This window comes from Ambystoma mexicanum, chromosome 12 (genome assembly GCF_040938575.1).
Source record: "Ambystoma mexicanum isolate Mex_15411 chromosome 12, UKY_AmexF1_1, whole genome shotgun sequence".
Lineage (NCBI taxonomy): Eukaryota > Metazoa > Chordata > Amphibia > Caudata > Ambystomatidae > Ambystoma > Ambystoma mexicanum.
Window position 1 is genome coordinate 551,379,047 of NC_090936.1, and position 27,378 is coordinate 551,406,424.

The window sequence follows — 27,378 nt, forward strand, 5'->3', positions numbered from 1 at the left end:
AGACTGACACCTCTTTCGGATGTCCTTCTGTATTTGCTGGCTAGTGGAAAGCAACGTGGACCCACCACTCTATAGCTCTGCCGTCATGAGTGTCCCTAGCACACTCGGCAGATGTCGCTTCTCTAGGCAGACAAGCAGTGGAATTCTGCGGAAGGTCAATGGTGCTTCCATTGGTTTTGCCACTAGGCGATCCATTGCAGCCCTAGAATGAAGCATAACCCGCTGAATGCATTCAGGGTGTTCTGCGGTGGGAAAGGTCAGAGGGGGTGATAGTTGGTGAGCGTGCACAGCACCTCAGAATGATACCACTGCCTAGCAGGGGGACCGGTGGAGACACTATTCTCAGCCAATGCCCCTCTGTCTGAACGAGTCTGCTTTGTGTCATCCCGGTAAGAGATCAGGCTAACAGGCTTCCAATGAAAAAAGCAGACATCACACTGAAGCATGGTGCACCGTGCATGTCCACAATCATCGGCTCCAAAGAGAAGACGTTCAGCAACAGGATTTAGTATGGCAAAAGACCACATCATCCTAATTCCCATGTACAGGAAAAAGCCCACACTTGAAGAAACATATCATATGGAGATGCCGGGATCAAACCTGTGGCCTCATACTTCCAAAGCAGGTGCTCTACCACTGAGTTACATCCCCGCTGCCAGCAAGGACCTATGAAATCTACCAGATGCTGGCTGGCTGCTTGGGACTAACAGCGCCCAGAACTGATGGTAACTGTCGAATTGGAGTTTCCAAATGGCGGACTTCATTTTAGAGCCACCTGTTTCTGGTTGTCCATAGAAACATGCAGAAAATCTGCCCCCCCCTGCAATCCCCCTGATCAACTAATGAAAAATATCAATATGTTCAAGGCTTTTGCTTTTAGAAGCCGGAGATAGGCCCCAGCAGCAGAGCTGGTAGGATATTCCAGCTCAAAACGAACAAGTTACAGAACCTGATCAACTTAGGTTGACAACAGAGGTACATCTGTGGCCACATCCAGTGAAAACAAATTATTTTTAAAGCTAGCCATCATATGCTACAAAGGTACAATGGTGGAGCTATACATTCGGAACCAAAACAATCGACTGAAAAGAAACGCAAGGCAATGCCAATCCTTTCACGATTCTGCACGGTTAAAACTGTGGTGTGATGGTACTCTCGTTGCATTTCTATTTGTAGTGATTGTGAAGGCATACAGGATGTTGACACTGGCAGGGACGCAAACCTCACTGATATATTACAGGCAGGTTTGCGATACGGGCACCAGCGTTTTCTCAGACAAATAGATATGAATGTCGATGATCCTATAATCATGGCCCGAGTTGCAGTGTGAAATACAAAATAACCGGGACAAAATCACACTGATGTTTATGCAAATGGAGATGCCGGGGATTGAACCCGGGACCTCATACATGCGAAGCATGCGCTCTACCACTGAGCTACATCCCCTCAGTGTGCGGTGAGTCTGTCCTGCAGACATCTTTTCCTGGGAGAATTCTTCTGGTCAAAGTATGCTGCCAACTGAAGCACTAGCAAAAGACCAGGGAAAACGGGAGCAAGACTGGAAAAGCACATGGTCACACTGAAGCAGTGTGCATTATGCTTCGCCATAAGAGATGACTTCCAGGGGAAGTATTCCACCAGAGGATTACCGTGCTCAAAGAGCCATCTAGTGGACAGAGACCATATGACAGTCAAAAAAAGGGAAACAATTGGAGATGCCAGGGATTGGACCCGGGGCCTCATACATGCAAAACAAGTGCTCTACCACTGAGCTACATCCCCTCGGTATGCAGTGTGTCTGTCCTGCAGACATAATTTTCAGGGAGAACTCTTCTGGTCAAAACATTCTGCCGAGTGAAGCACTAGCAAAAGAGCAGGGAAAACTGGAGCAAGAATGGAAAACCACATGGTCACACTGAAGCAGTGTGCATTTTGCTTCTCCATAAGAGATGACTTCCAGGGGAAGATTTCCACCAGAGGATTACTGTGCTCAAAGGGCCATCTAGTGGATAGAGATCATTTGACAGTCAAAAAGAGAAACAAGTGGAAATGCCCCGGGTCCTCATACATGCAAAGCATGCGCTCTACAACTGAGCTACATCCCCGCTGAGAGGACACTTCCTCATCACACCTAAAAGCTTCAGGAGGGAGTGGGCTAAGTAAGGAAAGGGGTTTGCAGTAGTGCATATGAAAAAACATGACAACTGCCAAATTACATCTTACTACTTACAATGACAAATTTAAAGCGCCAGGTCGATCTCATCACGTTGGTGCCTGAGACATCACATAATGTGACACGGCCATCTCGGATAGATGCCCCAGATTTGAGAAGTGTAGTTATGGAGAAAAAATAAATAAATATATATATATATATATATATATATGTATGTCTTCAAACACCAAAAATGAGATAGCACCATTTCGCGCAGGAAGTCCTCCAGCCGAAAGCCCACAAATGTTGCTAGATAGACTGACACCTCTTTCGGATGTCCTTCTGTATTTGCTGGCTAGTGGAAAGCAACGTGGACCCACCACTCTATAGCTCTGCCGTCATGAGTGTCCCTAGCACACTCGGCAGATGTCGCTTCTCTAGGCAGACAAGCAGTGGAATTCTGCGGAAGGTCAATGGTGCTTCCATTGGTTTTGCCACTAGGCGATCCATTGCAGCCCTAGAATGAAGCATAACCCGCTGAATGCATTCAGGGTGTTCTGCGGTGGGAAAGGTCAGAGGGGGTGATAGTTGGTGAGCGTGCACAGCACCTCAGAATGATACCACTGCCTAGCAGGGGGACCGGTGGAGACACTATTCTCAGCCAATGCCCCTCTGTCTGAACGAGTCTGCTTTGTGTCATCCCGGTAAGAGATCAGGCTAACAGGCTTCCAATGAAAAAAGCAGACATCACACTGAAGCATGGTGCACCGTGCATGTCCACAATCATCGGCTCCAAAGAGAAGACGTTCAGCAACAGGATTTAGTATGGCAAAAGACCACATCATCCTAATTCCCATGTACAGGAAAAAGCCCACACTTGAAGAAACATATCATATGGAGATGCCGGGATCAAACCTGTGGCCTCATACTTCCAAAGCAGGTGCTCTACCACTGAGTTACATCCCCGCTGCCAGCAAGGACCTATGAAATCTACCAGATGCTGGCTGGCTGCTTGGGACTAACAGCGCCCAGAACTGATGGTAACTGTCGAATTGGAGTTTCCAAATGGCGGACTTCATTTTAGAGCCACCTGTTTCTGGTTGTCCATAGAAACATGCAGAAAATCTGCCCCCCCCTGCAATCCCCCTGATCAACTAATGAAAAATATCAATATGTTCAAGGCTTTTGCTTTTAGAAGCCGGAGATAGGCCCCAGCAGCAGAGCTGGTAGGATATTCCAGCTCAAAACTAACAAGTTACAGAACCTGATCAACTTAGGTTGACAACAGAGGTACATCTGTGGCCACATCCAGTGAAAAAAAATTATTTTTAAAGCTAGCCATCATATGCTACAAAGGTACAATGGTGGAGCTATACATTCGGAACCAAAACAATCGACTGAAAAGAAACGCAAGGCAATGCCAATCCTTTCACGATTCTGCACGGTTAAAACTGTGGTGTGATGGTACTCTCGTTGCATTTCTATTTGTAGTGATTGTGAAGGCATACAGGATGTTGACACTGGCAGGGACGCAAACCTCACTGATATATTACAGGCAGGTTTGCGATACGGGCACCAGCGTTTTCTCAGACAAATAGATATGAATGTCGATGATCCTATAATCATGGCCCGAGTTGCAGTGTGAAATACAAAATAACCGGGACAAAATCACACTGATGTTTATGCAAATGGAGATGCCGGGGATTGAACCCGGGACCTCATACATGCGAAGCATGCGCTCTACCACTGAGCTACATCCCCTCAGTGTGCGGTGAGTCTGTCCTGCAGACATCTTTTCCTGGGAGAATTCTTCTGGTCAAAGTATGCTGCCAACTGAAGCACTAGCAAAAGACCAGGGAAAACGGGAGCAAGACTGGAAAAGCACATGGTCACACTGAAGCAGTGTGCATTATGCTTCGCCATAAGAGATGACTTCCAGGGGAAGTATTCCACCAGAGGATTACCGTGCTCAAAGAGCCATCTAGTGGACAGAGACCATATGACAGTCAAAAAAAGGGAAACAATTGGAGATGCCAGGGATTGGACCCGGGGCCTCATACATGCAAAACAAGTGCTCTACCACTGAGCTACATCCCCTCGGTATGCAGTGTGTCTGTCCTGCAGACATAATTTTCAGGGAGAACTCTTCTGGTCAAAACATTCTGCCGAGTGAAGCACTAGCAAAAGAGCAGGGAAAACTGGAGCAAGAATGGAAAACCACATGGTCACACTGAAGCAGTGTGCATTTTGCTTCTCCATAAGAGATGACTTCCAGGGGAAGATTTCCACCAGAGGATTACTGTGCTCAAAGGGCCATCTAGTGGATAGAGATCATTTGACAGTCAAAAAGAGAAACAAGTGGAAATGCCCCGGGTCCTCATACATGCAAAGCATGCGCTCTACAACTGAGCTACATCCCCGCTGAGAGGACACTTCCTCATCACACCTAAAAGCTTCAGGAGGGAGTGGGCTAAGTAAGGAAAGGGGTTTGCAGTAGTGCATATGAAAAAACATGACAACTGCCAAATTACATCTTACTACTTACAATGACAAATTTAAAGCGCCAGGTCGATCTCATCACGTTGGTGCCTGAGACATCACATAATGTGACACGGCCATCTCGGATAGATGCCCCAGATTTGAGAAGTGTAGTTATGGAGAAAAAATAAATAAATATATATATATATATATATATATATATATATGTATGTCTTCAAACACCAAAAATGAGATAGCACCATTTCGCGCAGGAAGTCCTCCAGCCGAAAGCCCACAAATGTTGCTAGATAGACTGACACCTCTTTCGGATGTCCTTCTGTATTTGCTGGCTAGTGGAAAGCAACGTGGACCCACCACTCTATAGCTCTGCCGTCATGAGTGTCCCTAGCACACTCGGCAGATGTCGCTTCTCTAGGCAGACAAGCAGTGGAATTCTGCGGAAGGTCAATGGTGCTTCCATTGGTTTTGCCACTAGGCGATCCATTGCAGCCCTAGAATGAAGCATAACCCGCTGAATGCATTCAGGGTGTTCTGCGGTGGGAAAGGTCAGAGGGGGTGATAGTTGGTGAGCGTGCACAGCACCTCAGAATGATACCACTGCCTAGCAGGGGGACCGGTGGAGACACTATTCTCAGCCAATGCCCCTCTGTCTGAACGAGTCTGCTTTGTGTCATCCCGGTAAGAGATCAGGCTAACAGGCTTCCAATGAAAAAAGCAGACATCACACTGAAGCATGGTGCACCGTGCATGTCCACAATCATCGGCTCCAAAGAGAAGACGTTCAGCAACAGGATTTAGTATGGCAAAAGACCACATCATCCTAATTCCCATGTACAGGAAAAAGCCCACACTTGAAGAAACATATCATATGGAGATGCCGGGGATCGAACCTGTGGCCTCATACTTCCAAAGCAGGTGCTCTACCACTGAGTTACATCCCCGCTGCCAGCAAGGACCTATGAAATCTACCAGATGCTGGCTGGCTGCTTGGGACTAACAGCGCCCAGAACTGATGGTAACTGTCGAATTGGAGTTTCCAAATGGCGGACTTCATTTTAGAGCCACCTGTTTCTGGTTGTCCATAGAAACATGCAGAAAAGCTGCCCCCCCCTGCAATCCCCCTGATCAACTAATGAAAAATATCAATATGTTCAAGGCTTTTGCTTTTAGAAGCCGGGGATAGGCCCCAGCAGCAGAGCTGGTAGGATATTCCAGCTCAAAACTAACAAGTTACAGAACCTGATCAACTTAGGTTGACAACAGAGGTACATCTGTGGCCACATCCAGTGAAAACAAATTATTTTTAAAGCTAGCCATCATATGCTACAAAGGTACAATGGTGGAGCTATACATTCGGAACCAAAACAATCGACTGAAAAGAAACGCAAGGCAATGCCAATCCTTTCACGATTCTGCACAGTTAAAACTGTGGTGTGATGGTACTCTCTGTGCATTTCTATTTGTAGTGATTGTGAAGGCATACAGGATGTTGACACTGGCAGGGACGCAAACCTCACTGATATATTACAGGCAGGTTTGCGATACGGGCACCAGCGTTTTCTCAGACAAATAGATATGAATGTCGATGATCCTATAATCATGGCCCGAGTTGCAGTGTGAAATACAAAATAACCGGGACAAAATCACACTGAAGTTTATGCAAATGGAGATGCCGGGGATTGAACCCGGGACCTCATACATGCGAAGCATGCGCTCTACCACTGAGCTACATCCCCTTGGTGTGCGGTGAGTCTGTCCTGCAGACATCTTTTCCTGGGAGAATTCTTCCGGTCAAAGTATGCTGCCAACTGAAGCACTAGCAAAAGACCAGGGAAAACGGGAGCAAGACTGGAAAAGCACATGGTCACACTGAAGCAGTGTGCATTATGCTTCTCCATAAGAGATGACTTCCAGGGGAAGTATTCCACCAGAGGATTACCGTGCTCAAAGAGCCATCTAGTGGACAGAGACCATATGACAGTCAAAAAAAGGGAAACAATTGGAGATGCCAGGGATTGGACCCGGGGCCTCATACATGCAAAACAAGTGCTCTACCACTGAGCTACATCCCCTCAGTATGCAGTGTGTCTGTCCTGCAGACATAATTTTCAGGGAGAACTCTTCTGGTCAAAACATTCTGCCGAGTGAAGCACTAGCAAAAGAGCAGGGAAAACTGGAGCAAGAATGGAAAACCACATGGTCACACTGAAGCAGTGTGCATTTTGCTTCTCCATAAGAGATGACTTCCAGGGGAAGATTTCCACCAGAGGATTACTGTGCTCAAAGGGCCATCTAGTGGATAGAGATCATTTGACAGTCAAAAAGAGAAACAAGTGGAAATGCCCCGGGTCCTCATACATGCAAAGCATGCGCTCTACAACTGAGCTACATCCCCGCTGAGAGGACACTTCCTCATCACACCTAAAAGCTTCAGGAGGGAGTGGGCTAAGTAAGGAAAGGGGTTTGCAGTAGTGCATATGAAAAAACATGACAACTGCCAAATTACATCTTACTACTTACAATGACAAATTTAAAGCGCCAGGTCGATCTCATCACGTTGGTGCCTGAGACATCACATAATGTGACACGGCCATCTCGGATAGATGCCCCAGATTTGAGAAGTGTAGTTATGGAGAAAAAATAAATAAATATATATATATATATATATATGTATGTCTTCAAACACCAAAAATGAGATAGCACCATTTCGCGCAGGAAGTCCTCCAGCCGAAAGCCCACAAATGTTGCTAGATAGACTGACACCTCTTTCGGATGTCCTTCTGTATTTGCTGGCTAGTGGAAAGCAACGTGGACCCACCACTCTATAGCTCTGCCGTCATGAGTGTCCCTAGCACACTCGGCAGATGTCGCTTCTCTAGGCAGACAAGCAGTGGAATTCTGCGGAAGGTCAATGGTGCTTCCATTGGTTTTGCCACTAGGCGATCCATTGCAGCCCTAGAATGAAGCATAACCCGCTGAATGCATTCAGGGTGTTCTGCGGTGGGAAAGGTCAGAGGGGGTGATAGTTGGTGAGCGTGCACAGCACCTCAGAATGATACCACTGCCTAGCAGGGGGACCGGTGGAGACACTATTCTCAGCCAATGCCCCTCTGTCTGAACGAGTCTGCTTTGTGTCATCCCGGTAAGAGATCAGGCTAACAGGCTTCCAATGAAAAAAGCAGACATCACACTGAAGCATGGTGCACCGTGCATGTCCACAATCATCGGCTCCAAAGAGAAGACGTTCAGCAACAGGATTTAGTATGGCAAAAGACCACATCATCCTAATTCCCATGTACAGGAAAAAGCCCACACTTGAAGAAACATATCATATGGAGATGCCGGGATCAAACCTGTGGCCTCATACTTCCAAAGCAGGTGCTCTACCACTGAGTTACATCCCCGCTGCCAGCAAGGACCTATGAAATCTACCAGATGCTGGCTGGCTGCTTGGGACTAACAGCGCCCAGAACTGATGGTAACTGTCGAATTGGAGTTTCCAAATGGCGGACTTCATTTTAGAGCCACCTGTTTCTGGTTGTCCATAGAAACATGCAGAAAATCTGCCCCCCCCTGCAATCCCCCTGATCAACTAATGAAAAATATCAATATGTTCAAGGCTTTTGCTTTTAGAAGCCGGAGATAGGCCCCAGCAGCAGAGCTGGTAGGATATTCCAGCTCAAAACTAACAAGTTACAGAACCTGATCAACTTAGGTTGACAACAGAGGTACATCTGTGGCCACATCCAGTGAAAACAAATTATTTTTAAAGCTAGCCATCATATGCTACAAAGGTACAATGGTGGAGCTATACATTCGGAACCAAAACAATCGACTGAAAAGAAACGCAAGGCAATGCCAATCCTTTCACGATTCTGCACGGTTAAAACTGTGGTGTGATGGTACTCTCGTTGCATTTCTATTTGTAGTGATTGTGAAGGCATACAGGATGTTGACACTGGCAGGGACGCAAACCTCACTGATATATTACAGGCAGGTTTGCGATACGGGCACCAGCGTTTTCTCAGACAAATAGATATGAATGTCGATGATCCTATAATCATGGCCCGAGTTGCAGTGTGAAATACAAAATAACCGGGACAAAATCACACTGATGTTTATGCAAATGGAGATGCCGGGGATTGAACCCGGGACCTCATACATGCGAAGCATGCGCTCTACCACTGAGCTACATCTCCTCAGTGTGCGGTGAGTCTGTCCTGCAGACATCTTTTCCTGGGAGAATTCTTCTGGTCAAAGTATGCTGCCAACTGAAGCACTAGCAAAAGACCAGGGAAAACGGGAGCAAGACTGGAAAAGCACATGGTCACACTGAAGCAGTGTGCATTATGCTTCGCCATAAGAGATGACTTCCAGGGGAAGTATTCCACCAGAGGATTACCGTGCTCAAAGAGCCATCTAGTGGACAGAGACCATATGACAGTCAAAAAAAGGGAAACAATTGGAGATGCCAGGGATTGGACCCGGGGCCTCATACATGCAAAACAAGTGCTCTACCACTGAGCTACATCCCCTCGGTATGCAGTGTGTCTGTCCTGCAGACATAATTTTCAGGGAGAACTCTTCTGGTCAAAACATTCTGCCGAGTGAAGCACTAGCAAAAGAGCAGGGAAAACTGGAGCAAGAATGGAAAACCACATGGTCACACTGAAGCAGTGTGCATTTTGCTTCTCCATAAGAGATGACTTCCATGGGAAGATTTCCACCAGAGGATTACTGTGCTCAAAGGGCCATCTAGTGGATAGAGATCATTTGACAGTCAAAAAGAGAAACAAGTGGAAATGCCCCGGGTCCTCATACATGCAAAGCATGCGCTCTACAACTGAGCTACATCCCCGCTGAGAGGACACTTCCTCATCACACCTAAAAGCTTCAGGAGGGAGTGGGCTAAGTAAGGAAAGGGGTTTGCAGTAGTGCATATGAAAAAACATGACAACTGCCAAATTACATCTTACTACTTACAATGACAAAGTTAAAGCGCCAGGTCGATCTCATCACGTTGGTGCCTGAGACATCACATAATGTGACACGGCCATCTCGGATAGATGCCCCAGATTTGAGAAGTGTAGTTATGGAGAAAAAATAAATAAATAAATATATATATATATATATATATGTATGTCTTCAAACACCAAAAATGAGATAGCACCATTTCGCGCAGGAATTCCTCCAGCCGAAAGCCCACATATGTTGCTAGATAGACTGACACCTCTTTCAGATGTCCTTCTGTATTTGCTGGCTAGTGGAAAGCAACGTGGACCCACCACTCTATAGCTCTGCCGTCATGAGTGTCCCTAGCACACTCGGCAGATGTCGCTTCTCTAGGCAGACAAGCAGTGGAATTCTGCGGAAGGTCAATGGTGCTTCCATTGGTTTTGCCACTAGGCGATCCATTGCAGCCCTAGAATGAAGCATAACCCGCTGAATGCATTCAGGGTGTTCTGCGGTGGGAAAGGTCAGAGGGGGTGATAGTTGGTGAGCGTGCACAGCACCTCAGAATGATACCACTGCCTAGCAGGGGGACCGGTGGAGACACTATTCTCAGCCAATGCCCCTCTGTCTGAACGAGTCTGCTTTGTGTCATCCCGGTAAGAGATCAGGCTAACAGGCTTCCAATGAAAAAAGCAGACATCACACTGAAGCATGGTGCACCGTGCATGTCCACAATCATCGGCTCCAAAGAGAAGACGTTCAGCAACAGGATTTAGTATGGCAAAAGACCACATCATCCTAATTCCCATGTACAGGAAAAAGCCCACACTTGAAGAAACATATCATATGGAGATGCCGGGATCAAACCTGTGGCCTCATACTTCCAAAGCAGGTGCTCTACCACTGAGTTACATCCCCGCTGCCAGCAAGGACCTATGAAATCTACCAGATGCTGGCTGGCTGCTTGGGACTAACAGCGCCCAGAACTGATGGTAACTGTCGAATTGGAGTTTCCAAATGGCGGACTTCATTTTAGAGCCACCTGTTTCTGGTTGTCCATAGAAACATGCAGAAAATCTGCCCCCCCCTGCAATCCCCCTGATCAACTAATGAAAAATATCAATATGTTCAAGGCTTTTGCTTTTAGAAGCCGGAGATAGGCCCCAGCAGCAGAGCTGGTAGGATATTCCAGCTCAAAACTAACAAGTTACAGAACCTGATCAACTTAGGTTGACAACAGAGGTACATCTGTGGCCACATCCAGTGAAAAAAAATTATTTTTAAAGCTAGCCATCATATGCTACAAAGGTACAATGGTGGAGCTATACATTCGGAACCAAAACAATCGACTGAAAAGAAACGCAAGGCAATGCCAATCCTTTCACGATTCTGCACGGTTAAAACTGTGGTGTGATGGTACTCTCGTTGCATTTCTATTTGTAGTGATTGTGAAGGCATACAGGATGTTGACACTGGCAGGGACGCAAACCTCACTGATATATTACAGGCAGGTTTGCGATACGGGCACCAGCGTTTTCTCAGACAAATAGATATGAATGTCGATGATCCTATAATCATGGCCCGAGTTGCAGTGTGAAATACAAAATAACCGGGACAAAATCACACTGATGTTTATGCAAATGGAGATGCCGGGGATTGAACCCGGGACCTCATACATGCGAAGCATGCGCTCTACCACTGAGCTACATCCCCTCAGTGTGCGGTGAGTCTGTCCTGCAGACATCTTTTCCTGGGAGAATTCTTCTGGTCAAAGTATGCTGCCAACTGAAGCACTAGCAAAAGACCAGGGAAAACGGGAGCAAGACTGGAAAAGCACATGGTCACACTGAAGCAGTGTGCATTATGCTTCGCCATAAGAGATGACTTCCAGGGGAAGTATTCCACCAGAGGATTACCGTGCTCAAAGAGCCATCTAGTGGACAGAGACCATATGACAGTCAAAAAAAGGGAAACAATTGGAGATGCCAGGGATTGGACCCGGGGCCTCATACATGCAAAACAAGTGCTCTACCACTGAGCTACATCCCCTCGGTATGCAGTGTGTCTGTCCTGCAGACATAATTTTCAGGGAGAACTCTTCTGGTCAAAACATTCTGCCGAGTGAAGCACTAGCAAAAGAGCAGGGAAAACTGGAGCAAGAATGGAAAACCACATGGTCACACTGAAGCAGTGTGCATTTTGCTTCTCCATAAGAGATGACTTCCAGGGGAAGATTTCCACCAGAGGATTACTGTGCTCAAAGGGCCATCTAGTGGATAGAGATCATTTGACAGTCAAAAAGAGAAACAAGTGGAAATGCCCCGGGTCCTCATACATGCAAAGCATGCGCTCTACAACTGAGCTACATCCCCGTTGAGAGGACACTTCCTCATCACACCTAAAAGCTTCAGGAGGGAGTGGGCTAAGTAAGGAAAGGGGTTTGCAGTAGTGCATATGAAAAAACATGACAACTGCCAAATTACATCTTACTACTTACAATGACAAATTTAAAGCGCCAGGTCGATCTCATCACGTTGGTGCCTGAGACATCACATAATGTGACACGGCCATCTCGGATAGATGCCCCAGATTTGAGAAGTGTAGTTATGGAGAAAAAATAAATAAATATATATATATATATATATATATATATATATGTATGTCTTCAAACACCAAAAATGAGATAGCACCATTTCGCGCAGGAAGTCCTCCAGCCGAAAGCCCACAAATGTTGCTAGATAGACTGACACCTCTTTCGGATGTCCTTCTGTATTTGCTGGCTAGTGGAAAGCAACGTGGACCCACCACTCTATAGCTCTGCCGTCATGAGTGTCCCTAGCACACTCGGCAGATGTCGCTTCTCTAGGCAGACAAGCAGTGGAATTCTGCGGAAGGTCAATGGTGCTTCCATTGGTTTTGCCACTAGGCGATCCATTGCAGCCCTAGAATGAAGCATAACCCGCTGAATGCATTCAGGGTGTTCTGCGGTGGGAAAGGTCAGAGGGGGTGATAGTTGGTGAGCGTGCACAGCACCTCAGAATGATACCACTGCCTAGCAGGGGGACCGGTGGAGACACTATTCTCAGCCAATGCCCCTCTGTCTGAACGAGTCTGCTTTGTGTCATCCCGGTAAGAGATCAGGCTAACAGGCTTCCAATGAAAAAAGCAGACATCACACTGAAGCATGGTGCACCGTGCATGTCCACAATCATCGGCTCCAAAGAGAAGACGTTCAGCAACAGGATTTAGTATGGCAAAAGACCACATCATCCTAATTCCCATGTACAGGAAAAAGCCCACACTTGAAGAAACATATCATATGGAGATGCCGGGGATCGAACCTGTGGCCTCATACTTCCAAAGCAGGTGCTCTACCACTGAGTTACATCCCCGCTGCCAGCAAGGACCTATGAAATCTACCAGATGCTGGCTGGCTGCTTGGGACTAACAGCGCCCAGAACTGATGGTAACTGTCGAATTGGAGTTTCCAAATGGCGGACTTCATTTTAGAGCCACCTGTTTCTGGTTGTCCATAGAAACATGCAGAAAAGCTGCCCCCCCCTGCAATCCCCCTGATCAACTAATGAAAAATATCAATATGTTCAAGGCTTTTGCTTTTAGAAGCCGGGGATAGGCCCCAGCAGCAGAGCTGGTAGGATATTCCAGCTCAAAACTAACAAGTTACAGAACCTGATCAACTTAGGTTGACAACAGAGGTACATCTGTGGCCACATCCAGTGAAAACAAATTATTTTTAAAGCTAGCCATCATATGCTACAAAGGTACAATGGTGGAGCTATACATTCGGAACCAAAACAATCGACTGAAAAGAAACGCAAGGCAATGCCAATCCTTTCACGATTCTGCACAGTTAAAACTGTGGTGTGATGGTACTCTCTGTGCATTTCTATTTGTAGTGATTGTGAAGGCATACAGGATGTTGACACTGGCAGGGACGCAAACCTCACTGATATATTACAGGCAGGTTTGCGATACGGGCACCAGCGTTTTCTCAGACAAATAGATATGAATGTCGATGATCCTATAATCATGGCCCGAGTTGCAGTGTGAAATACAAAATAACCGGGACAAAATCACACTGAAGTTTATGCAAATGGAGATGCCGGGGATTGAACCCGGGACCTCATACATGCGAAGCATGCGCTCTACCACTGAGCTACATCCCCTTGGTGTGCGGTGAGTCTGTCCTGCAGACATCTTTTCCTGGGAGAATTCTTCCGGTCAAAGTATGCTGCCAACTGAAGCACTAGCAAAAGACCAGGGAAAACGGGAGCAAGACTGGAAAAGCACATGGTCACACTGAAGCAGTGTGCATTATGCTTCTCCATAAGAGATGACTTCCAGGGGAAGTATTCCACCAGAGGATTACCGTGCTCAAAGAGCCATCTAGTGGACAGAGACCATATGACAGTCAAAAAAAGGGAAACAATTGGAGATGCCAGGGATTGGACCCGGGGCCTCATACATGCAAAACAAGTGCTCTACCACTGAGCTACATCCCCTCAGTATGCAGTGTGTCTGTCCTGCAGACATAATTTTCAGGGAGAACTCTTCTGGTCAAAACATTCTGCCGAGTGAAGCACTAGCAAAAGAGCAGGGAAAACTGGAGCAAGAATGGAAAACCACATGGTCACACTGAAGCAGTGTGCATTTTGCTTCTCCATAAGAGATGACTTCCAGGGGAAGATTTCCACCAGAGGATTACTGTGCTCAAAGGGCCATCTAGTGGATAGAGATCATTTGACAGTCAAAAAGAGAAACAAGTGGAAATGCCCCGGGTCCTCATACATGCAAAGCATGCGCTCTACAACTGAGCTACATCCCCGCTGAGAGGACACTTCCTCATCACACCTAAAAGCTTCAGGAGGGAGTGGGCTAAGTAAGGAAAGGGGTTTGCAGTAGTGCATATGAAAAAACATGACAACTGCCAAATTACATCTTACTACTTACAATGACAAATTTAAAGCGCCAGGTCGATCTCATCACGTTGGTGCCTGAGACATCACATAATGTGACACGGCCATCTCGGATAGATGCCCCAGATTTGAGAAGTGTAGTTATGGAGAAAAAATAAATAAATATATATATATATATATATATGTATGTCTTCAAACACCAAAAATGAGATAGCACCATTTCGCGCAGGAAGTCCTCCAGCCGAAAGCCCACAAATGTTGCTAGATAGACTGACACCTCTTTCGGATGTCCTTCTGTATTTGCTGGCTAGTGGAAAGCAACGTGGACCCACCACTCTATAGCTCTGCCGTCATGAGTGTCCCTAGCACACTCGGCAGATGTCGCTTCTCTAGGCAGACAAGCAGTGGAATTCTGCGGAAGGTCAATGGTGCTTCCATTGGTTTTGCCACTAGGCGATCCATTGCAGCCCTAGAATGAAGCATAACCCGCTGAATGCATTCAGGGTGTTCTGCGGTGGGAAAGGTCAGAGGGGGTGATAGTTGGTGAGCGTGCACAGCACCTCAGAATGATACCACTGCCTAGCAGGGGGACCGGTGGAGACACTATTCTCAGCCAATGCCCCTCTGTCTGAACGAGTCTGCTTTGTGTCATCCCGGTAAGAGATCAGGCTAACAGGCTTCCAATGAAAAAAGCAGACATCACACTGAAGCATGGTGCACCGTGCATGTCCACAATCATCGGCTCCAAAGAGAAGACGTTCAGCAACAGGATTTAGTATGGCAAAAGACCACATCATCCTAATTCCCATGTACAGGAAAAAGCCCACACTTGAAGAAACATATCATATGGAGATGCCGGGATCAAACCTGTGGCCTCATACTTCCAAAGCAGGTGCTCTACCACTGAGTTACATCCCCGCTGCCAGCAAGGACCTATGAAATCTACCAGATGCTGGCTGGCTGCTTGGGACTAACAGCGCCCAGAACTGATGGTAACTGTCGAATTGGAGTTTCCAAATGGCGGACTTCATTTTAGAGCCACCTGTTTCTGGTTGTCCATAGAAACATGCAGAAAATCTGCCCCCCCCTGCAATCCCCCTGATCAACTAATGAAAAATATCAATATGTTCAAGGCTTTTGCTTTTAGAAGCCGGAGATAGGCCCCAGCAGCAGAGCTGGTAGGATATTCCAGCTCAAAACTAACAAGTTACAGAACCTGATCAACTTAGGTTGACAACAGAGGTACATCTGTGGCCACATCCAGTGAAAACAAATTATTTTTAAAGCTAGCCATCATATGCTACAAAGGTACAATGGTGGAGCTATACATTCGGAACCAAAACAATCGACTGAAAAGAAACGCAAGGCAATGCCAATCCTTTCACGATTCTGCACGGTTAAAACTGTGGTGTGATGGTACTCTCGTTGCATTTCTATTTGTAGTGATTGTGAAGGCATACAGGATGTTGACACTGGCAGGGACGCAAACCTCACTGATATATTACAGGCAGGTTTGCGATACGGGCACCAGCGTTTTCTCAGACAAATAGATATGAATGTCGATGATCCTATAATCATGGCCCGAGTTGCAGTGTGAAATACAAAATAACCGGGACAAAATCACACTGATGTTTATGCAAATGGAGATGCCGGGGATTGAACCCGGGACCTCATACATGCGAAGCATGCGCTCTACCACTGAGCTACATCTCCTCAGTGTGCGGTGAGTCTGTCCTGCAGACATCTTTTCCTTTGAGAATTCTTCTGGTCAAAGTATGCTGCCAACTGAAGCACTAGCAAAAGACCAGGGAAAACGGGAGCAAGACTGGAAAAGCACATGGTCACACTGAAGCAGTGTGCATTATGCTTCGCCATAAGAGATGACTTCCAGGGGAAGTATTCCACCAGAGGATTACCGTGCTCAAAGAGCCATCTAGTGGACAGAGACCATATGACAGTCAAAAAAAGGGAAACAATTGGAGATGCCAGGGATTGGACCCGGGGCCTCATACATGCAAAACAAGTGCTCTACCACTGAGCTACATCCCCTCGGTATGCAGTGTGTCTGTCCTGCAGACATAATTTTCAGGGAGAACTCTTCTGGTCAAAACATTCTGCCGAGTGAAGCACTAGCAAAAGAGCAGGGAAAACTGGAGCAAGAATGGAAAACCACATGGTCACACTGAAGCAGTGTGCATTTTGCTTCTCCATAAGAGATGACTTCCATGGGAAGATTTCCACCAGAGGATTACTGTGCTCAAAGGGCCATCTAGTGGATAGAGATCATTTGACAGTCAAAAAGAGAAACAAGTGGAAATGCCCCGGGTCCTCATACATGCAAAGCATGCGCTCTACAACTGAGCTACATCCCCGCTGAGAGGACACTTCCTCATCACACCTAAAAGCTTCAGGAGGGAGTGGGCTAAGTAAGGAAAGGGGTTTGCAGTAGTGCATATGAAAAAACATGACAACTGCCAAATTACATCTTACTACTTACAATGACAAAGTTAAAGCGCCAGGTCGATCTCATCACGTTGGTGCCTGAGACATCACATAATGTGACACGGCCATCTCGGATAGATGCCCCAGATTTGAGAAGTGTAGTTATGGAGAAAAAATAAATAAATAAATATATATATATATATATATATGTATGTCTTCAAACACCAAAAATGAGATAGCACCATTTCGCGCAGGAATTCCTCCAGCCGAAAGCCCACATATGTTGCTAGATAGACTGACACCTCTTTCAGATGTCCTTCTGTATTTGCTGGCTAGTGGAAAGCAACGTGGACCCACCACTCTATAGCTCTGCCGTCATGAGTGTCCCTAGCACACTCGGCAGATGTCGCTTCTCTAGGCAGACAAGCAGTGGAATTCTGCGGAAGGTCAATGGTGCTTCCATTGGTTTTGCCACTAGGCGATCCATTGCAGCCCTAGAATGAAGCATAACCCGCTGAATGCATTCAGGGTGTTCTGCGGTGGGAAAGGTCAGAGGGGGTGATAGTTGGTGAGCGTGCACAGCACCTCAGAATGATACCACTGCCTAGCAGGGGGACCGGTGGAGACACTATTCTCAGCCAATGCCCCTCTGTCTGAACGAGTCTGCTTTGTGTCATCCCGGTAAGAGATCAGGCTAACAGGCTTCCAATGAAAAAAGCAGACATCACACTGAAGCATGGTGCACCGTGCATGTCCACAATCATCGGCTCCAAAGAGAAGACGTTCAGCAACAGGATTTAGTATGGCAAAAGACCACATCATCCTAATTCCCAGGTACAGGAAAAAGCCCACACTTGAAGAAACATATCATATGGAGATGCCGGGGATCGAACCTGGGGCCTCATACTTCCAAAGCAGGTGCTCTACCACTGAGTTACATCCCCGCTGCCAGCAAAGACCTATGAAATCTACCAGATGCTGGCTGGCTGCTTGGGACTAACAGCGCCCAGAACTGATGGTAACTGTCGAATTGGAGTTTCCAAATGGCGGACTTCATTTTAGAGCCACCTGTTTCTGGTTGTCCATAGAAACATGCAGAAAATCTGCCCCCCCCTGCAATCCCCCTGATCAACTAATGAAAAATATCAATATGTTCAAGGCTTTTGCTTTTAGAAGCCGGAGATAGGCCCCAGCAGCAGAGCTGGTAGGATATTCCAGCTCAAAACTAACAAGTTACAGAACCTGATCAACTTAGGTTGACAACAGAGGTACATCTGTGGCCACATCCAGTGAAAACAAATTATTTTTAAAGCTAGCCATCATATGCTACAAAGGTACAATGGTGGAGCTATACATTCGGAACCAAAACAATCGACTGAAAAGAAACGCAAGGCAATGCCAATCCTTTCACGATTCTGCACGGTTAAAACTGTGGTGTGATGGTACTCTCGTTGCATTTCTATTTGTAGTGATTGTGAAGGCATACAGGATGTTGACACTGGCAGGGACGCAAACCTCACTGATATATTACAGGCAGGTTTGCGATACGGGCACCAGCGTTTTCTCAGACAAATAGATATGAATGTCGATGATCCTATAATCATGGCCCGAGTTGCAGTGTGAAATACAAAATAACCGGGACAAAATCACACTGATGTTTATGCAAATGGAGATGCCGGGGATTGAACCCGGGACCTCATACATGCGAAGCATGCGCTCTACCACTGAGCTACATCCCCTCGGTGTGCGGGGAGTCTGTCCTGCAGACATCTTTTCCTGGGAGAATTCTTCTGGTCAAAGTATGCTGCCAACTGAAGCACTAGCAAAAGACCAGGGAAAACGGGAGCAAGACTGGAAAAGCACATGGTCACACTGAAGCAGTGTGCATTATGCTTCTCCATAAGAGATGACTTCCAGGGGAAGTATTCCACCAGAGGATTACCGTGCTCAAAGAGCCATCTAGTGGACAGAGACCATATGACAGTCAAAAAAAGGGAAACAATTGGAGATGCCAGGGATTGGACCCGGGGCCTCATACATGCAAAACAAGTGCTCTACCACTGAGCTACATCCCCTCGGTATGCAGTGTGTCTGTCCTGCAGACATAATTTTCAGGGAGAACTCTTCTGGTCAAAACATTCTGCCGAGTGAAGCACTAGCAAAAGAGCAGGGAAAACTGGAGCAAGAATGGAAAACCACATGGTCACACTGAAGCAGTGTGCATTTTGCTTCTCCATAAGAGATGACTTCCAGGGGAAGATTTCCACCAGAGGATTACTGTGCTCAAAGGGCCATCTAGTGGATAGAGATCATTTGACAGTCAAAAAGAGAAACAAGTGGAAATGCCCCGGGTCCTCATACATGCAAAGCATGCGCTCTACAACTGAGCTACATCCCCGCTGAGAGGACACTTCCTCATCACACCTAAAAGCTTCAGGAGGGAGTGGGCTAAGTAAGGAAAGGGGTTTGCAGTAGTGCATATGAAAAAACATGACAACTGCCAAATTACATCTTACTACTTACAATGACAAAGTTAAAGCGCCAGGTCGATCTCATCACGTTGGTGCCTGAGACATCACATAATGTGACACGGCCATCTCGGATAGATGCCCCAGATTTGAGAAGTGTAGTTATGGAGAAAAAATAAATAAATATATATATATATATATATATATATATATATATGTATGTCTTCAAACACCAAAAATGAGATAGCACCATTTCGCGCAGGAATTCCTCCAGCCGAAAGCCCACATATGTTGCTAGATAGACTGACACCTCTTTCAGATGTCCTTCTGTATTTGCTGGCTAGTGGAAAGCAACGTGGACCCACCACTCTATAGCTCTGCCGTCATGAGTGTCCCTAGCACACTCGGCAGATGTCGCTTCTCTAGGCAGACAAGCAGTGGAATTCTGCGGAAGGTCAATGGTGCTTCCATTGGTTTCGCCACTAGGCGATCCATTGCAGCCCTAGAATGAAGCATAACCCGCTGAATGCATTCAGGGTGTTCTGCGGTGGGAAAGGTCAGAGGGGGTGATAGTTGGTGAGCGTGCACAGCACCTCAGAATGATACCACTGCCTAGCAGGGGGACCGGTGGAGACACTATTCTCAGCCAATGCCCCTCTGTCTGAACGAGTCTGCTTTGTGTCATCCCGGTAAGAGATCAGGCTAACAGGCTTCCAATGAAAAAAGCAGACATCACACTGAAGCATGGTGCACCGTGCATGTCCACAATCATCGGCTCCAAAGAGAAGACGTTCAGCAACAGGATTTAGTATGGCAAAAGACCACATCATCCTAATTCCCATGTACAGGAAAAAGCCCACACTTGAAGAAACATATCATATGGAGATGCCGGGGATCGAACCTGTGGCCTCATACTTCCAAAGCAGGTGCTCTACCACTGAGTTACATCCCCGCTGCCAGCAAAGACCAATGAAATCTACCAGATGCTGGCTGGCTGCTTGGGACTAACAGCGCCCAGAACTGATGGTAACTGTCGAATTGGAGTTTCCAAATGGCGGACTTCATTTTAGAGCCACCTGTTTCTGGTTGTCCATAGAAACATGCAGAAAATCTGCCCCCCCCTGCAATCCCCCTGATCAACTAATGAAAAATATCAATATGTTCAAGGCTTTTGCTTTTAGAAGCCGGAGATAGGCCCCAGCAGCAGAGCTGGTAGGATATTCCAGCTCAAAACTAACAAGTTACAGAACCTGATCAACTTAGGTTGACAACAGAGGTACATCTGTGGCCACATCCAGTGAAAACAAATTATTTTTAAAGCTAGCCATCATATGCTACAAAGGTACAATGGTGGAGCTATACATTCGGAACCAAAACAATCGACTGAAAAGAAACGCAAGGCAATGCCAATCCTTTCACGATTCTGCACGGTTAAAACTGTGGTGTGATGGTACTCTCTGTGCATTTCTATTTGTAGTGATTGTGAAGGCATACAGGATGTTGACACTGGCAGGGACGCAAACCTCACTGATATATTACAGGCAGGTTTGCGATACGGGCACCAGCGTTTTCTCAGACAAATAGATATGAATGTCGATGATCCTATAATCATGGCCCGAGTTGCAGTGTGAAATACAAAATAACCGGGACAAAATCACACTGATGTTTATGCAAATGGAGATGCCGGGGATTGAACCCGAGACCTCACACATGCGAAGCATGCGCTCTACCACTGAGCTACATCCCCTCGGTGTGCAGTGAGTCTGTCCTGCAGACATCTTTTCCTGGGAGAATTCTTCTGGTCAAAGTATGCTGCCAACTGAAGCACTAGCAAAAGACCAGGGAAAACGGGAGCAAGACTGGAAAAGCACATGGTCACACTGAAGCAGTGTGCATTATGCTTCTCCATAAGAGATGACTTCCAGGGGAAGTATTCCACCAGAGGATTACCGTGCTCAAAGAGCCAATTAGTGGACAGAGACCATATGACAGTCAAAAAAAGGGAAACAATTGGAGATGCCAGGGATTGGACCCGGGGCCTCATACATGCAAAACAAGTGCTCTACCACTGAGCTACATCCCCTCGGTATGCAGTGTGTCTGTCCTGCAGACATAATTTTCAGGGAGAACTCTTCTGGTCAAAACATTCTGCCGAGTGAAGCACTAGCAAAAGAGCAGGGAAAACTGGAGCAAGAATGGAAAACCACATGGTCACACTGAAGCAGTGTGCATTTTGCTTCTCCATAAGAGATGACTTCCAGGGGAAGATTTCCACCAGAGGATTACTGTGCTCAAAGGGCCATCTAGTGGATAGAGATCATTTGACAGTCAAAAAGAGAAACAAGTGGAAATGCCCCGGGTCCTCATACATGCAAAGCATGCGCTCTACAACTGAGCTACATCCTCGCTGAGAGGACACTTCCTCATCACACCTAAAAGCTTCAGGAGGGAGTGGGCTAAGTAAGGAAAGGGGTTTGCAGTAGTGCATATGAAAAAACATGACAACTGCCAAATTACATCTTACTACTTACAATGACAAAGTTAAAGCGCCAGGTCGATCTCATCACGTTGGTGCCTGAGACATCACATAATGTGACACGGCCATCTCGGATAGATGCCCCAGATTTGAGAAGTGTAGTTATGGAGAAAAAATAAATAAATATATATATATATATATATATATGTATGTCTTCAAACACCAAAAATGAGATAGCACCATTTCGCGCAGGAATTCCTCCAGCCGAAAGCCCACAAATGTTGCTAGATAGACTGACACCTCTTTCGGATGTCCTTCTGTATTTGCTGGCTAGTGGAAAGCAACGTGGACCCACCACTCTATAGCTCTGCCGTCATGAGTGTCCCTAGCACACTCGGCAGATGTCGCTTCTCTAGGCAGACAAGCAGTGGAATTCTGCGGAAGGTCAATGGTGCTTCCATTGGTTTTGCCACTAGGCGATCCATTGCAGCCCTAGAATGAAGCATAACCCGCTGAATGCATTCAGGGTGTTCTGCGGTGGGAAAGGTCAGAGGGGGTGATAGTTGGTGAGCGTGCACAGCACCTCAGAATGATACCACTGCCTAGCAGGGGGACCGGTGGAGACACTATTCTCAGCCAATGCCCCTCTGTCTGAACGAGTCTGCTTTGTGTCATCCCGGTAAGAGATCAGGCTAACAGGCTTCCAATGAAAAAAGCAGACATCACACTGAAGCATGGTGCACCGTGCATGTCCACAATCATCGGCTCCAAAGAGAAGACGTTCAGCAACAGGATTTAGTATGGCAAAAGACCACATCATCCTAATTCCCATGTACAGGAAAAAGCCCACACTTGAAGAAACATATCATATGGAGATGCCGGGATCAAACCTGTGGCCTCATACTTCCAAAGCAGGTGCTCTACCACTGAGTTACATCCCCGCTGCCAGCAAGGACCTATGAAATCTACCAGATGCTGGCTGGCTGCTTGGGACTAACAGCGCCCAGAACTGATGGTAACTGTCGAATTGGAGTTTCCAAATGGCGGACTTCATTTTAGAGCCACCTGTTTCTGGTTGTCCATAGAAACATGCAGAAAAGCTGCCCCCCCCTGCAATCCCCCTGATCAACTAATGAAAAATATCAATATGTTCAAGGCTTTTGCTTTTAGAAGCCGGAGATAGGCCCCAGCAGCAGAGCTGGTAGGATATTCCAGCTCAAAACTAACAAGTTACAGAACCTGATCAACTTAGGTTGACAACAGAGGTACATCTGTGGCCACATCCAGTGAAAACAAATTATTTTTAAAGCTAGCCATCATATGCTACAAAGGTACAATGGTGGAGCTATACATTCGGAACCAAAACAATCGACTGAAAAGAAACGCAAGGCAATGCCAATCCTTTCACGATTCTGCACGGTTAAAACTGTGGTGTGATGGTACTCTCGTTGCATTTCTATTTGTGGTGATTGTGAAGGCATACAGGATGTTGACACTGGCAGGGACGCAAACCTCACTGATATATTACAGGCAGGTTTGCGATACGGGCACCAGCGTTTTCTCAGACAAATAGATATGAATGTCGATGATCCTATAATCATGGCCCGAGTTGCAGTGTGAAATACAAAATAACCGGGACAAAATCACACTGATGTTTATGCAAATGGAGATGCCGGGGATTGAACCCGGGACCTCATACATGCGAAGCATGCGCTCTACCACTGAGCTACATCCCCTAAGTGTGCGGTGAGTCTGTCCTGCAGACATCTTTTCCTGGGAGAATTCTTCTGGTCAAAGTATGCTGCCAACTGAAGCACTAGCAAAAGACCAGGGAAAACGGGAGCAAGACTGGAAAAGCACATGGTCACACTGAAGCAGTGTGCATTATGCTTCGCCATAAGAGATGACTTCCAGGGGAAGTATTCCACCAGAGGATTACCGTGCTCAAAGAGCCATCTAGTGGACAGAGACCATATGACAGTCAAAAAAAGGGAAACAATTGGAGATGCCAGGGATTGGACCCGGGGCCTCATACATGCAAAACAAGTGCTCTACCACTGAGCTACATCCCCTCGGTATGCAGTGTGTCTGTCCTGCAGACATAATTTTCAGGGAGAACTCTTCTGGTCAAAACATTCTGCCGAGTGAAGCACTAGCAAAAGAGCAGGGAAAACTGGAGCAAGAATGGAAAACCACATGGTCACACTGAAGCAGTGTGCATTTTGCTTCTCCATAAGAGATGACTTCCAGGGGAAGATTTCCACCAGAGGATTACTGTGCTCAAAGGGCCATCTAGTGGATAGAGATCATTTGACAGTCAAAAAGAGAAACAAGTGGAAATGCCCCGGGTCCTCATACATGCAAAGCATGCGCTCTACAACTGAGCTACATCCCCGCTGAGAGGACACTTCCTCATCACACCTAAAAGCTTCAGGAGGGAGTGGGCTAAGTAAGGAAAGGGGTTTGCAGTAGTGCATATGAAAAAACATGACAACTGCCAAATTACATCTTACTACTTACAATGACAAAGTTAAAGCGCCAGGTCGATCTCATCACGTTGGTGCCTGAGACATCACATAATGTGACACGGCCATCTCGGATAGATGCCCCAGATTTGAGAAGTGTAGTTATGGAGAAAAAAATATATATCTGTATGTCTTCAAACACCAAAAATGAGATAGCACCATTTCGCGCAGGAATTCCTCCAGCCGAAAGCCCACAAATGTTGCTAGATAGACTGACACCTCTTTCGGATGTCCTTCTGTATTTGCTGGCTAGTGGAAAGCAACGTGGACCCACCACTCTATAGCTCTGCCGTCATGAGTGTCCCTAGCACACTCGGCAGATGTCGCTTCTCTAGGCAGACAAGCAGTGGAATTCTGCGGAAGGTCAATGGTGCTTCCATTGGTTTTGCCACTAGGCGATCCATTGCAGCCCTAGAATGAAGCATAACCTGCTGAATGCATTCAGGGTGTTCTGCGGTGGGAAAGGTCAGAGGGGGTGATAGTTGGTGAGCGTGCACAGCACCTCAGAATGATACCACTGCCTAGCAGGGGGACCGGTGGAGACACTATTCTCAGCCAATGCCCCTCTGTCTGAACGAGTCTGCTTTGTATCATCCCGGTAAGAGATCAGGCTAACAGGCTTCCAATGAAAAAAGCAGACATCACACTGAAGCATGGTGCACCGTGCATGTCCACAATCATCGGCTCCAAAGAGAAGACGTTCAGCAACAGGATTTAGTATGGCAAAAGACCACATCATCCTAATTCCCATGTACAGGAAAAAGCCCACACTTGAAGAAACATATCATATGGAGATGCCGGGGATCGAACCTGTGGCCTCATACTTCCAAAGCAGGTGCTCTACCACTGAGTTACATCCCCGCTGCCAGCAAGGACCTATGAAATCTACCAGATGCTGGCTGGCTGCTTGGGACTAACAGCGCCCAGAACTGATGGTAACTGTCGAATTTGAGTTTCCAAATGGCGGACTTCATTTTAGAGCCACCTGTTTCTGGTTGTCCATAGAAACATGCAGAAAAGCTGCCCCCCCCTGCAATCCCCCTGATCAACTAATGAAAAATATCAATATGTTCAAGGCTTTTGCTTTTAGAAGCCGGGGATAGGCCCCAGCAGCAGAGCTGGTAGGATATTCCAGCTCAAAACTAACAAGTTACAGAACCTGATCAACTTAGGTTGACAACAGAGGTACATCTGTGGCCACATCCAGTGAAAACAAATTATTTTTAAAGCTAGCCATCATATGCTACAAAGGTACAATGGTGGAGCTATACATTCGGAACCAAAACAATCGACTGAAAAGAAACGCAAGGCAATGCCAATCCTTTCACGATTCTGCACAGTTAAAACTGTGGTGTGATGGTACTCTCTGTGCATTTCTATTTGTAGTGATTGTGAAGGCATACAGGATGTTGACACTGGCAGGGACGCAAACCTCACTGATATATTACAGGCAGGTTTGCGATACGGGCACCAGCGTTTTCTCAGACAAATAGATATGAATGTCGATGATCCTATAATCATGGCCCGAGTTGCAGTGTGAAATACAAAATAACCGGGACAAAATCACACTGAAGTTTATGCAAATGGAGATGCCGGGGATTGAACCCGGGACCTCATACATGCGAAGCATGCGCTCTACCACTGAGCTACATCCCCTTGGTGTGCGGTGAGTCTGTCCTGCAGACATCTTTTCCTGGGAGAATTCTTCCGGTCAAAGTATGCTGCCAACTGAAGCACTAGCAAAAGACCAGGGAAAACGGGAGCAAGACTGGAAAAGCACATGGTCACACTGAAGCAGTGTGCATTATTCTTCTCCATAAGAGATGACTTCCAGGGGAAGTATTCCACCAGAGGATTACCGTGCTCAAAGAGCCATCTAGTGGACAGAGACCATATGACAGTCAAAAAAAGGGAAACAATTGGAGATGCCAGGGATTGGACCCGGGGCCTCATACATGCAAAACAAGTGCTCTACCACTGAGCTACATCCCCTCAGTATGCAGTGTGTCTGTCCTGCAGACATAATTTTCAGGGAGAACTCTTCTGGTCAAAACATTCTGCCGAGTGAAGCACTAGCAAAAGAGCAGGGAAAACTGGAGCAAGAATGGAAAACCACATGGTCACACTGAAGCAGTGTGCATTTTGCTTCTCCATAAGAGATGACTTCCAGGGGAAGATTTCCACCAGAGGATTACTGTGCTCAAAGGGCCATCTAGTGGATAGAGATCATTTGACAGTCAAAAAGAGAAACAAGTGGAAATGCCCCGGGTCCTCATACATGCAAAGCATGCGCTCTACAACTGAGCTACATCCCCGCTGAGAGGACACTTCCTCATCACACCTAAAAGCTTCAGGAGGGAGTGGGCTAAGTAAGGAAAGGGGTTTGCAGTAGTGCATATGAAAAAACATGACAACTGCCAAATTACATCTTACTACTTACAATGACAAATTTAAAGCGCCAGGTCGATCTCATCACGTTGGTGCCTGAGACATCACATAATGTGACACGGCCATCTCGGATAGATGCCCCAGATTTGAGAAGTGTAGTTATGGAGAAAAAATAAATAAATATATATATATATATATATATGTATGTCTTCAAACACCAAAAATGAGATAGCACCATTTCGCGCAGGAAGTCCTCCAGCCGAAAGCCCACAAATGTTGCTAGATAGACTGACACCTCTTTCGGATGTCCTTCTGTATTTGCTGGCTAGTGGAAAGCAACGTGGACCCACCACTCTATAGCTCTGCCGTCATGAGTGTCCCTAGCACACTCGGCAGATGTCGCTTCTCTAGGCAGACAAGCAGTGGAATTCTGCGGAAGGTCAATGGTGCTTCCATTGGTTTTGCCACTAGGCGATCCATTGCAGCCCTAGAATGAAGCATAACCCGCTGAATGCATTCAGGGTGTTCTGCGGTGGGA

At 46.6% G+C, this 27,378-nt stretch overlaps 11 non-coding genes across 11 annotated transcripts; all 11 read right to left on the bottom strand.

Annotated features, from left to right (window-relative positions):
• Positions 1 to 1,374: 1,374 nt before the first annotated feature.
• Positions 1,375 to 1,446, bottom strand: TRNAA-CGC (transfer RNA alanine (anticodon CGC)). The gene has a single exon. It is a non-coding gene; the product is annotated as a tRNA-Ala (tRNA).
• A 2,395-nt stretch (positions 1,447 to 3,841) lies between these two features.
• On the bottom strand, positions 3,842 to 3,913 carry TRNAA-CGC (transfer RNA alanine (anticodon CGC)). Its single transcript has one exon. It is a non-coding gene; the product is annotated as a tRNA-Ala (tRNA).
• Positions 3,914 to 6,315: 2,402 nt separating this feature from the next.
• TRNAA-CGC (transfer RNA alanine (anticodon CGC)) lies at positions 6,316 to 6,387 on the bottom strand. The gene has a single exon. It is a non-coding gene; the product is annotated as a tRNA-Ala (tRNA).
• Positions 6,388 to 8,778: 2,391 nt separating this feature from the next.
• On the bottom strand, positions 8,779 to 8,850 carry TRNAA-CGC (transfer RNA alanine (anticodon CGC)). Its single transcript has one exon. It is a non-coding gene; the product is annotated as a tRNA-Ala (tRNA).
• A 2,395-nt stretch (positions 8,851 to 11,245) lies between these two features.
• Positions 11,246 to 11,317, bottom strand: TRNAA-CGC (transfer RNA alanine (anticodon CGC)). Its single transcript has one exon. It is a non-coding gene; the product is annotated as a tRNA-Ala (tRNA).
• A 2,402-nt stretch (positions 11,318 to 13,719) lies between these two features.
• TRNAA-CGC (transfer RNA alanine (anticodon CGC)) lies at positions 13,720 to 13,791 on the bottom strand. The gene has a single exon. It is a non-coding gene; the product is annotated as a tRNA-Ala (tRNA).
• A 2,391-nt stretch (positions 13,792 to 16,182) lies between these two features.
• On the bottom strand, positions 16,183 to 16,254 carry TRNAA-CGC (transfer RNA alanine (anticodon CGC)). Its single transcript has one exon. It is a non-coding gene; the product is annotated as a tRNA-Ala (tRNA).
• Positions 16,255 to 18,650: 2,396 nt separating this feature from the next.
• On the bottom strand, positions 18,651 to 18,722 carry TRNAA-CGC (transfer RNA alanine (anticodon CGC)). The gene has a single exon. It is a non-coding gene; the product is annotated as a tRNA-Ala (tRNA).
• Positions 18,723 to 21,126: 2,404 nt separating this feature from the next.
• On the bottom strand, positions 21,127 to 21,198 carry TRNAA-CGC (transfer RNA alanine (anticodon CGC)). Its single transcript has one exon. It is a non-coding gene; the product is annotated as a tRNA-Ala (tRNA).
• A 2,393-nt stretch (positions 21,199 to 23,591) lies between these two features.
• Positions 23,592 to 23,663, bottom strand: TRNAA-CGC (transfer RNA alanine (anticodon CGC)). Its single transcript has one exon. It is a non-coding gene; the product is annotated as a tRNA-Ala (tRNA).
• A 2,373-nt stretch (positions 23,664 to 26,036) lies between these two features.
• On the bottom strand, positions 26,037 to 26,108 carry TRNAA-CGC (transfer RNA alanine (anticodon CGC)). The gene has a single exon. It is a non-coding gene; the product is annotated as a tRNA-Ala (tRNA).
• Positions 26,109 to 27,378: the final 1,270 nt, after the last annotated feature.